Below are 12,210 nucleotides of genomic sequence, written 5' to 3'. Positions count from 1 at the left end.
GTATCACTACTCACACTTACACGCTTCTGGTTGAGCAAACTGGGCAAAGAAGACCAGAATACAGAAGCAAATGAAGTAGAAAAAGAATGTAAAGGAGGACAGGTGCAGTAGCATTACTCATCAGGACAAAAGGGATCAATGGAGGAAAAAAAGAACACAATGGTAAAACTTTTGTATAATGATTTTTTCACCGCCAAGATCTTTGTTGTTTGTACGTGTTCGTGTGGTGTGTTCGAGGGTCACGACTCCTGACGTAATAGTAATGATACCGGATGCTTCGTAACGTCATGTTGAGATTAGCAGTCATTTAAAAACAGTGTAGGAGTGTGTTAAAGTGTGTGTGAATGCTGGGGTTTGGATTCTGGATCGACGAGCTGTCAGGGCGCCGCAAAACAAGAAACCAGCCAACAAGGACTCGTGGTAGCTACTGGTTTTTTTTTATCACTGCCAAAAGTCTGCAGCAATCAACATTCAATGACATAATCAATCAGATACAGTATATTGTGACTGTTCAGCATCAGTCCGGCTGAAAGTTTAAAACCAGTTAAATGTGTTTTGTCTATAGAAACATCATCTTTATTGGGAAAATACTTTTTTTTCCTTCCAAAAATCACTTTGACTTCAGCCACGTGACTATAGTATATGCAATAAGTCAATTAACCAATAATCAAATAAATAATTTTCAATACTGGTGCCAATTTGATAAGCTACCTTCCAGGATTAATACCAAAATGTTCTAACTGCTAACAGGCTAACTGCTAGCCGGATCATGCTTCACTCCCCCCTCTGGTTAAAAAGGTAACTGTCAGTAAGCTAGCTTGTTAGCTCAGTTACTAACAGAGAAATAAATTCACAGATTATTCAGGAGACATGTTTCTACCGTGTGCGTCCTAACTGCGTGTGAATCGTGTCTTGGTTGTGCAGCAGTTTATTTTCCGACAGAGGAGAGTTTTAAAACTGATCTTAGCAACACAGCTAAGTTACGTTAGCTTCCATATCTGCGTCACCAAAGCTGAAAATAACAGAAAAGTTTAACCAGGATTTAATCTACCTACCCCTAACCCTAACTACTGGCACCACCACATTAAACTAGAAAGCTGCTGTGAACAACAGCTTTTGTTTACACAACATTTATTTGGCTGTTTTTTGTAAAATAATCAAAGGGATTGATTAAAAAACTGATCCGCTGAAACTTATTGATTTTATCTTTACTAATATGAAAAAATAAAAGTAAAAGTCATGCTCAAATCCAACACAATCACTTACCACTCAAATAATGTATGTTTTTATTTGACTTTTTATGTTCAAACGTGGGTCACATTTAAAATCCCTGTACAATTTATTTTAATGAATGAAACAAGAATCAAACAGATAATATCTGCTCAGTGACCAGCAGAGGAGGAATGTGGTTATACTGGGACATTCCCAGTATCTCCAGTATAAACACCAGTGTTTTTATACTGGGTGTCTTGGTGGTGGAAGGTGGAGAGCTGTGTGAATGTGAAGCAGGGTCCGACTTCCCTCGATACAGAAAAACAGTTCCTACGAGTTAACAGTAGACGAGCAGCTAAAAAAGTTTTATATCGACTTCACTCACTAACTAATAATACCTCACAAAGATTAAAGATTAAATAGGGATTAAAATAATCTTTAGCATTTAAAAGATGGTAAACAAAAGGATATAATAGAGATTATTTCAAAAACACAGATTGTAAGAGTATATTTGATTAAAAGAAAATGATCACATTCTAAAATACTTGATGGTAAACGTATAACACAAAATATAATTTAACAAAAAATATGTGTAACAAAGAAATAGTTAATTTGATTAACTGTTTTTATCCAAGGTTCTGTACCTGGTAGCATCATTGAGCTGTAGGTTCACAAAGAAAAGAGAAATGTATTTCAAATGCTACTACAATGTTAGTATACAAACAAATACTTTGTTTTATTAAATCATTTATGATCTATGAAAGGGCACTGCATTCACCAAAAGCAGTAATTTTGTAATTATAATTATAATTATTTTAACGTGCTAAAGTTATAAAGTTGACATGAATCGTAAACAAATGTTAGATGTTAATGTGCTCACCTAACATATCAGGATGCAAATCACAATTATTTTGATTATAGATTAAGCTGCAGAAGATGAAAATAAAAAGAAAAGATGCATTTTAAAGATTTTTATTTGTGTGGCTGAAGAAAGAGCCATAAAATAAACATGACCGACCCAAATTCTATTCTGTTGTTGGTGCTGACAGTGAGAGCTCAGTTTCACATGATGAGTTTAACTTTTTCTCTCGTTCAGTGTTAGTTTTGTCTCTTTGTGTAAATCTGAATGTGTCAAAAAGAATGTGTAGAGACAGTAAGATGGCAGTAATGTAATTCATAAATGCTGTGAGTGATTTTTTTTATAACAAATTTGAATGTGAATATTCCCTAGTTTATGTGCATTTGATTCAAATCACAGCCCCATCCTTTGTGTGTCTGTGGACAACTTGTCAGTATTCTGTAGTAATGTTAACCACAATCAAAGTCCAACATCATATGTAGTCAAAAAAGGTCCAAGAGCCAAGGGGGTCCATGAAGGTCCCCTTAAGTTTAGCTAATGCCTTTGCTAGTTGATATAGAGTAATGCAGATACATAAAACTGAAGCAACTACAGTGTAAGCGACAATCTAATTTAATTAGTAGTGCTAATTTCGTCAATGAAATCTTTGACAAAAAATCTTTTTCCACAAAAAAACAAATCTGAAACTGAATAAAAACCTTCAACAAAAAGAGCTGATGAAATTTATACAAACAAAAACTAAATCATTATGTGAAAGACAGACAAGTGGACAAATTAACTAATTAGTTATAATGCATTAAGTAAGTATTTTTTAAATACATCCATCTGTGAAAACACATAAAAAAATGTCTTTTAGTTTTTGATTAAAATGAAAAATAACTAAATAACTAAAATGTGAATAAATCTTTCTGACAGTAATTTAAAAATACTTAAATTAATAGAAATAGAAATGCCAAAATTAACACTGCTAATTAGTTTGCAATGTAAACTTAATCTGTTTTAATCTAGTTAAATCTAATTTAATCTATGGACGCCCATTTCTGCCAGGAAAAGAAAAAAAAAGATAAAAATCTAGACAGGATGAATATGAAAATAAGTCAAAACTTTGACTCATGTCACATTATTCTTAGATGGTAAATACAATTTTTACTTGTATCTCATAATTTTGACCTAATGTCTTATTAATTTATTAATGTTTTATTTTGATGTCCACGTTTTTATTTATTTATTTTCTCTGGTGGAAATGGGCCTCCATACTTATCTAATCTTGGTGTATGTTCTCTAGGAGAGAAAGGCTTTATGCCAACGCACAAATCAAGTGTTATAGGGCTCTTAGTGAAAAACATAAGCAACTTGTGAGTCTGTGTGAGCATGTATCGGTCTCAGCATCTTGCACACTAAACTAGTAGCTGTTTTTTAAATTCATTACTTGTTAGTCGCACTACTGTGTGTATGTTGTCCGTTGGTGTTTGTTGCCTTTTTGTACGTGAATCTCCAATAACGTCAAACTGTCTCATTTGTATTATGGTGCTATCTATAGATGATATATACACATTTGATAATGTTTCTATGGAATGATTTTGACAAACCGTCTTGTGACCCTGGTGAAGAAGTTGTTCCTGTATTTTGAACGCAGCTGTTTGCAATAGATTTTTGTACAAGGAGAAAATGATTGATGTGTGTTTAAAGGGGAAAACTGTTCAATTTAAAGGATTAAAGGTGATAGATTGAATCCTTAAATTCAGCGGTCTTCTCTGTCAGTTTGAAATGTTTTATGTGTGTGTCAGCAGCAGGAAGGAGGATTTTATGGGTTTTATAGGATTTTTGTGGGGTTCAAAATGACTTATTAAATGGCAGCGTTTTCTTAGACCCTGGTTTGGGACCCAAAGACAAAAATGTTTTCAACAGTCGAGAAGCCGAGACTGTCAGTGGTTGCTTTTTTTCATACTTGTTAATCTTGTGACAGTTTTTTTTATTACAACCGAAAACATATCTGATGATTGAATTAGAAAGTGTATGAGAGTTAAAGAAGTATATTTTTCAAACATAGTTTAGTGGTGATCAGGAGGCTGTTATCATGGAGTCGTTCCACCAAGTCTAGAGAAGATTTGTTATCTCCAGATGATGAGATACTTAGATTATAATCAGGACTTAATCACTTGAAGCTTGGAGATCTTGAATTGGGTTGGAGGTTCCAACCCTTTGGAGATATTTTAATTTTGCACCCAAACCAAGACTAAAACCAAGACTGGTCACAAAATTGGCTTGGGAACAAAATTTTGGACCTGAACCATGACTGAAACCAAAATGGAATCAGACTCAAAATTGGAATGGGCACAAATTCCAAAATTCCTAGACCGGATCAGGTACAAAATTTTGAAGACTCAGGGTCATGAGTTGTCTTGAAGTAACTGGTACAAAATTTTGTACCCGAACCAAAACTGAGACAGGACCTGGTACAAAATTTTGTAAAGTTCCAAGATTGAATTGGGTACAAGATTTTGAAGATAATTTACTTTATTATCTTTAGTTTAGAGGTCTTGGATCAGGTTCTAATAGACCCATGGAAAACCTACTGAGTCTGACAAAAAGACAGATAAAAGACCTGATATGACAGAGACCTGAGGATATTCAGATACTGTAAAGACATAACACAGTTTTCAAGAATCATCCAATGTCAAAGTTTTTATCTTATAGTACGATTGTGTCACACTGACCACAGACCTGCAGCAATAGATCAGAACTGTACCAGACCTGTTCAGACTAAATATGATTCAGACCCTGACATAAATCAGGTCCTGAATTGTTCCCTATTCCTAGGAACTAAGTAGACCTGTACATTTTCGAGTAAAAAACAAGATTTTTCATCTCAGGAATACAAAATATTGAAACTTTTAAGATGAGATAACAAGGTAAATAACAGGCCTGAAAAAACTATTAGCAACCCCAGATGCTCCCGACTTCAGATGGCGACCTGGGCTGCTTTTACAAAGACTTCTTCCTTGTGATATACAACTCACTTCAAAACAGACAAATAAGCTTTTGTCTTGTTCTCTTTCCCTGCAAAACCTTCAGGACAGAGCCAGAAACCAGAAGAGAGATTTTCTTAAAGCTGAAGTCTGCAGACCCAAAACAAGACTGACAGATTTTTTACAATGGATAAAAATGTGACATTTGAATAATCTGTGTGTGTCCCAAACTGATGAGGTTTATGAAAACCTGTCGAAACTGTTAATGTCCATGTTGTTCACATGTTCATGCTGGGAACATGACGTTTACCGAGCTGTTATTAAAACATGCAAATGATTTAAAAATATATATAGATATAGATCTATATACTGTAAATGTATCACAAAAAATGTAGTTATGTACTGATGTTAACTTTCATGAAGCTTTTTTTAATACATTGTGCAATTTTTTGGCAGCATGATTGTGAAGAAATTATTACATTTAGATGTAAAATGAACGACTCACTTTACATTTTTTATGCAATAAAAAGAAACAGAAAATAATGGTTTGAAGTTATTTGTTCTTCATCTGAAAGTAATAATGTTCAATTATGAATAATTTACTTGTTGGTTAAACAAATTAAAAATTAGTTTTTATTCAAACCAAGTTTTTTTTAATGTAACAAAAGTAATATTTTTTCTGTGATGTTTGTTTTTTCCAGATGTAGTCCTCTTGTTTTTTTTCTGGGTTTTTTTTGTATTTCAACACTAAATGCAGCAGAGAATGATGCGTGAAAGATGTTTGCTGAACACTTTAGCCAAGTTTGTGAAGTTTTTCCCTCTATAACAGCTTTAACTGTCAGCTTGATAAATGTGAAAATAGTATATTAAGGAAAAAAGTCATACTATAGTAAGGCATAAAAGTCAAATTATAATATGGTATAAAAAGACATAGTATAGTAGGCATAAAAAGTCGTAAATTAAGTCATAAAACATCAGAGTATCATAAGGCATGGAAATACGTAGTATAGTAAGGTATAAAAAGTCATATATTAAGTCATAAAAAGTCAGAGTATACTTAGGCAAAAAAGTCATAGTACAATAAGGTATAAAAAGTAATAGTATACTAACGCATAAAAAATTATAGTATTGTAAGTTATAAAACGTCATAGTATAAGAAGGCAAAAAAGTCATAGTATAGTAAGGTACAGAAAGTCATGGTATAGTAAGGCATAAAAAGTCATAGTATAGTAAGACGTAAAAAGTCATAGTATACTAAGTCAAAAAAGTCATAGTATAGTAGGGGCATAAAAAGTCATTGAAAGTCATAGTATAGTAGGAATAAAAAGTCATAGTATAGTATGGCATAAAAAATTATAGTATAGTAAGTTACAAAAAGTCATATTATAGGAAGGCAATAAAAGTCATAGTATATTAAGGCAAAAAGAATTATAGTATAGTAAGGTATAAAAAGTCATAGTGTAGTATGGCATAAAAAATTATAGTATAGTAAGTTACAAAAAGTAATATTATAGGAAGGCAAAAAAGTCATAGTATATTAGGGCGTAAAAAGTAATAGTATACTAAGGCAAAAAAGTCATAAAATAGTCATTGTATACTACGGCATAAAAAGTCATACGATAATAAGGCATGAAAAGTCATAAAAAAGTAATTGTTTACTAAGGCATGAAAAGTCATAAAGTCATAGTATAGTAAGGCATAAAACGTCATAAAAAAGTCATAGTATAATAAGGCAAAAAAAGTCATAAAAAAGTCATAGTATAGTAAGGCATAAAAAGTCATAAAAAAAGTCATAATATAGTAAGCCATAAAAAGTCATAAAAAGTCAAAATATAGTAAGGCATAAAAAGTTATAATATAGTAAGGCATAAAAAGTCATAAAAAAGTCATAGTATAGTAAGGCATAAAAAGTCAATATAGTGAGGCATAAAAAGTCATAAAAAAGTCATAATATAGTAAGGCATAAAAAGTCATAAAAAGTCATCGTATAGTAAGGCATAAAAAGTCATAAAAAAGTCATAGTATAGTAAGGCATAAAAAGTCATAATATAGTAAGGCATAAAAAGTCATAAAAAGTCATAGTATAGTAAGGCAAAAAAAGTCATAATATAGTAAGGCATAAAAAGTCATAAAAAGTCATAATATACTAAGGCATAAAAAGTCATAAAAAAAGTCATAGTATAGTAAGGCATAAAAAGTCATAATATAGTAAGGCATAAAAAGTCATAAAAAAGTCATAATATATTAAGGCATAAAAAGTCATGAAAAAGTCATAGTACAGTAAGGCATAAAAAGTCATAAAAAGTCATAATATTCTAAGGCATAAAAAGTCATAAAAAGTCATAGCATAGTAAGGCATAAAAAGTCACAATATAGTAAGGCATAAAAAGTCATAAAACAGTCATAGTATGGTAAGGCATAAAAAGTCATTGTATACTACGGCATAAAAAGTCATACGATAATAAGGCATGAAAAGTCATAAAAAAGTAATTGTTTACTAAGGCATGAAAAGTAATAATAAAGTCATAATATAGTAAGGCATAAAAAGTCATAAAAAAGTCATAATATACCAAGGCATAAAAAGTCATAAAAAAGTCATAGTATAGTAAGGCATAAAAAGTCATAAAAAGTCATAAAAAAGTCATAGTATAGTAAGGCATAAAAAGTCATAGTATAGTAAGGCATAAAAAGTCATAATATAGTAAGGCATAAAAAGTCATAAAAAAGTCATAATATACTAAGGCATAAAAAGTCATAAAAAAGTCATAGTATAGTAAGGCAAAAAAAGTCATAATATAGTAAGGCATAAAAAGTAAAAAAAAAGTCATAATATTCTAAGGCATAAAAAGTCATAAAAAGTCATAGTATAGTAAGGGAAAAAAGTCATAATATACTAAGGCATAAAAAGTCATAAAAAGTCATAGTATATTAAGGCAAAAAAAGTCATAATATAGTAAGGCATAAAAAGTCATAAAAAGTCATAGTATAGTAAGGCATAAAAAGTCATAAAAAGTCATAGTATAGTAAGGCATAAAAAGTCATAGTATAGTAAGGCATAAAAAGTCATAAAAAGTCATAATATTCTAAGGCATAAAAAGTCATAAAAAGTCATAGTATAGTAAGGCAAAAAAAGTCATAATATAGTAAGGCATAAAAAGTCATAAAAAGTCATAGTATAGTAAGGCAAAAAAAGTCATAATATAGTAAGGCATAAAAAGTCATAAAAAGTCATTATATACTAAGGCATAAAAAGTCATAAAAAAGTCATAATATACTAAGGCATAAAAAGTCATAAAAAGTCATAGTATAGTAAGGCAAAAAAAGTCATAATATAGTAAGGCATAAAAAGTCATTAAAAAGTCATAGTATAGTAAGGCAAAAAAAGTCATAATATAGTAAGGCATGAAAAGTCATAAAAAAGTGATAATATAGTAAGGCAAAAAAAGTCATAATATAGTAAGGCATAAAAAGTGATAAAAAAGTCATTATATACTAAGGCATAAAAAGTCATAAAAAAAGTCATAATATACTAAGGCATAAAAAGTCATAAAAAAGTCATAGTATAGTAAGGCAAAAAAAGTCATTATATAGTAAGGCATAAAAAGTCATTAAAAAGTCATAGTATAGTAAGGCAAAAAAAAGTCATAATATAGTAAGGCATGAAAAGTCATAAAAAAGTGATAATATAGTAAGGCATGAAAAGTCATAAAAAAGTCATAATATTCTAAGGCATAAAAAGTCATAAAAAAGTCATAGCATAGTAAGGCATAAAAAGTCACAATATAGTAAGGCATAAAAAGTCATAAAACAGTCATAGTATGGTAAGGCATAAAAAGTCATTGTATACTACGGCATAAAAAGTCATACGATAATAAGGCATGAAAAGTCATAAAAAAAGTAATTGTTTACTAAGGCATGAAAAGTAATAATAAAGTCATAATATAGTAAGGCATAAAAAGTCATAAAAAAGTCATAATATACCAAGGCATAAAAAGTCATAAAAAAGTCACAGTATAGTAAGGCATAAAAAGTCATAATATAGTAAGGCATAAAAAGTCATAAAAAAGTCAATATACTAAGGCATAAAAAGTCATAAAAAAGTCATAGTATAGTAAGGCCAAAAAAGTCATAAAAAAGTCATAGTATAGTAAGGCATAAAAAGTCATAATATAGTAAGGCATAAAAAGTCATAAAAAAGTCATAGTATAGTAAGGCATAAAAAGTCATAAAAAGTCATAATATAGTAAGGCATAAAAAGTCATAAAAAAGTCATAATATACTAAGGCATAAAAAGTCATAAAAAAGTCATAGTATAGCAAGGCATAAAAAGTCATAAAAAAGTCATAGTATAATAAGGCATAACAAGTCATAGAAAAGTCATAGTATAGTAAGGCATAAAAAGTCATAAAAAAGTCATAATATAGTAAGGCATAAAAAGTCATAATATAGTAAGGCATAGTAAGGCAAAAAAAGTCATAATATACTAAGGCATAAAAAGTCATAAAAAAGTCATAGTATAGTAAGGCAAAAAAAGTCATAATATACTAAGGCATAAAAAGTCATAAAAAAGTCATAGTATAGTAAGGTTAAAAAAGTCATAAAAAAGTCATAGTATAGTAAGCCATAAAAAGTCATAAAAAAGTCATAGTATAGCAAGGCAAAAAAAGTCATAATATAGTAAGGCATAAAAAGTCATAAAAAAGTCATAGTATAGTAAGGCATAAAAAGTCATAAAAAAGTCATAGTATAGTAAGCCATAAAAAGTCATAAAAAAGTCAAAGTATAGTAAGGCAAAAAAAGTCATAATATAGTAAGGCATAAAAAGTCATAAAAAAGTCATAGTATAGTAAGGCATAAAAAGTCATAATATAGTAAGGCATAAAAAGTCATAAAAAAGTCATAATACACTAAGGCATAAAAAGTCATAAAAAAGTCATAGTATAGTAAGGCAAAAAAAAGTCATAATATAGTAAGGCATAAAAAGTAAAAAAAAAGTCATAATATTCTAAGGAATAAAAACTCATAAAAAGTCATAGTATAGTAAGGGAAAAAAGTCATAAAGTCATAGTATACTAAGGCATAAAAAGTCATAAAAAAGTCATAGTATAGTAAGGCAAAAAAAAGTCATAATATAGTAAGGCATAAAAAGTCATAAAAAAGTCATAGTATAGTAAGGCATAAAAAGTCATAAAAAGTCATAGTATAGTAAGGCATAAAAAGTCATAGTATAGTAAGGCATAAAAAGTCATAAAAAGTCATAATATTCTAAGGCATAAAAAGTCATAAAAAGTCATAGTATAGTAAGGCAAAAAAAGTCATAATATAGTAAGGCATAAAAAGTCATAAAAAAGTCATAGTATAGTATGGCATAAAAAGTCATATATAGTAAGGCATAAAAAGTCAGAAAAAGTCATAGTATAGTAAGGCATAAAAAGTCATAAAAAAGTCATAATATACTAAGGCATAAAAAGTCATAAAAAAAAAGTCATAGTATAGTAAGGCAAAAAAAGTCATTATATAGTAAGGCATAAAAAGTCATTAAAAAGTCATAGTATAGTAAGGCAAAAAAAGTCATAATATAGTAAGGCATGAAAAGTCATAAAAAAGTCATAATATAGTAAGGCATGAAAAGTCATAAAAAGTCATAATATTCTAAGGCATAAAAAGTCATAAAAAGTCATAGCATAGTAAGGCATAAAAAAGTCACAATATAGTAAGGCATAAAAAGTCATAAAACAGTCATAGTATAGTAAGGCATAAAAAGTCATTGTATACTACGGCATAAAAAGTCATACGATAATAAGGCATGAAAAGTCATAAAAAAAGTAATTGTTTACTAAGGCATGAAAAGTAATAATAAAGTCATAATATAGTAAGGCATAAAAAGTCATAAAAAAGTCATAATATACTAAGGCATAAAAAGTCATAAAAAAGTCATAGTATAGTAAGGCAAAAAAAGTCATAAAATATTAAGTCATAAAAAGTCATAAAAAAGTCATAGTATAGTAAGGCATAAAAAGTCATAATATAGTAAGGCATAAAAAGTCATAAAAAAATCATAATACACTAAGGCATAAAAAGTCATAAAAAAGTCATAGTATAGTAAGGCAAAAAAAAGTCATAATATAGTAAGGCATAAGAAGTAAAAAAAAAGTCATAATATTCTAAGGAATAAAAACTCATAAAAAAGTCATAGTATAGTAAGGGAAAAAAGTCATAATATACTAAGGCATAAAAAGTCATAAAAAAGTCATAGTATATTAAGGCAAAAAAAAAGTCATAATATAGTAAGGCATAAAAAGTCATAAAAAAGTCATAGTATAGTAAGGCATAAAAAGTCATAAAAAAGTCATAGTATAGTAAGGCATAAAAAGTCATAGTATAGTAAGGCATAAAAAGTCATAAAAAAGTCATAATATTCTAAGGCATAAAAAGTCATAAAAAAGTCATAGCATAGTAAGGCATAAAAAGTCATAATATAGTAAGGCATAAAAAGTCATAAAAAAGTCATAGTATAGTAAGGCAAAAAAAGTCATAATATAGTAAGGCATCAAAAGTCATAAAAAAGTCATAATATAGTAAGGCATAAAAAGTCATAAAAAAGTCATACTATACTAAGGCATAAAAAGTCATAAAAAAGTCATAGTATAGTAAGGCATAAAAAGTCATAAAAAAGTCATAGTATAGTATGGCATAAAAAGTCATAATATACTAAGGCATAAAAAGTCATAAAAAAGTCATAGTATAGTAAGGCAAAAAAAAAGTCATAATATAGTAAGGAATAAGAAGTCATAAAAAAGTCATAGTATAGTAAGGCATAAAAAGTCATAAAAAGTCATACTATAGTAAGGCATAAAAAGTCATAAAAAAGTCATAGTATAGTAAGGCATAAAAAGTCATAATATAGTAAGGCATAAAAAGTCATAATATAGTAAGGCATAAAAAGTCATAAAAAAGTCATAATATTCTAAGGCATAAAAAGTCATAAAAAAGTCATAGTATAGTAAGGCAAAAAAAGTCATAATATAGTAAGGCATAAAAAGTCATAAAAAAGTCATAGTATAGTAAGGCAAAAAAAGTCATAATATAGTAAGGCATAAAAAGTCATAAAAAAGTCATTATATACTAAGGCATAAAAAGTCATAAAAAAAGTCATAATATACTAAGGCA

General features: G+C 29.1%; 1 long non-coding RNA gene across 1 annotated transcript; it reads right to left on the bottom strand.

Annotated features, from left to right (window-relative positions):
• Positions 1-428: 428 nt before the first annotated feature.
• LOC130185538 (uncharacterized) lies at positions 429-5,577 on the bottom strand. Its single transcript, XR_008830172.1, has 2 exons — positions 4,525-5,577; positions 429-4,482 (listed from the first exon to the last, which is right to left on the bottom strand). It is a non-coding gene; the product is annotated as an uncharacterized LOC130185538 (long non-coding RNA).
• Between the last annotated feature and the right edge of the window lie 6,633 nt (positions 5,578-12,210).

Source organism: Seriola aureovittata, chromosome 17 (genome assembly GCF_021018895.1).
Source record: "Seriola aureovittata isolate HTS-2021-v1 ecotype China chromosome 17, ASM2101889v1, whole genome shotgun sequence".
NCBI lineage: Eukaryota > Metazoa > Chordata > Actinopteri > Carangiformes > Carangidae > Seriola > Seriola aureovittata.
The sequence above is the reverse complement of the archived record's forward strand: the minus strand, read 5'-3'. Positions and strand labels throughout refer to the sequence as shown.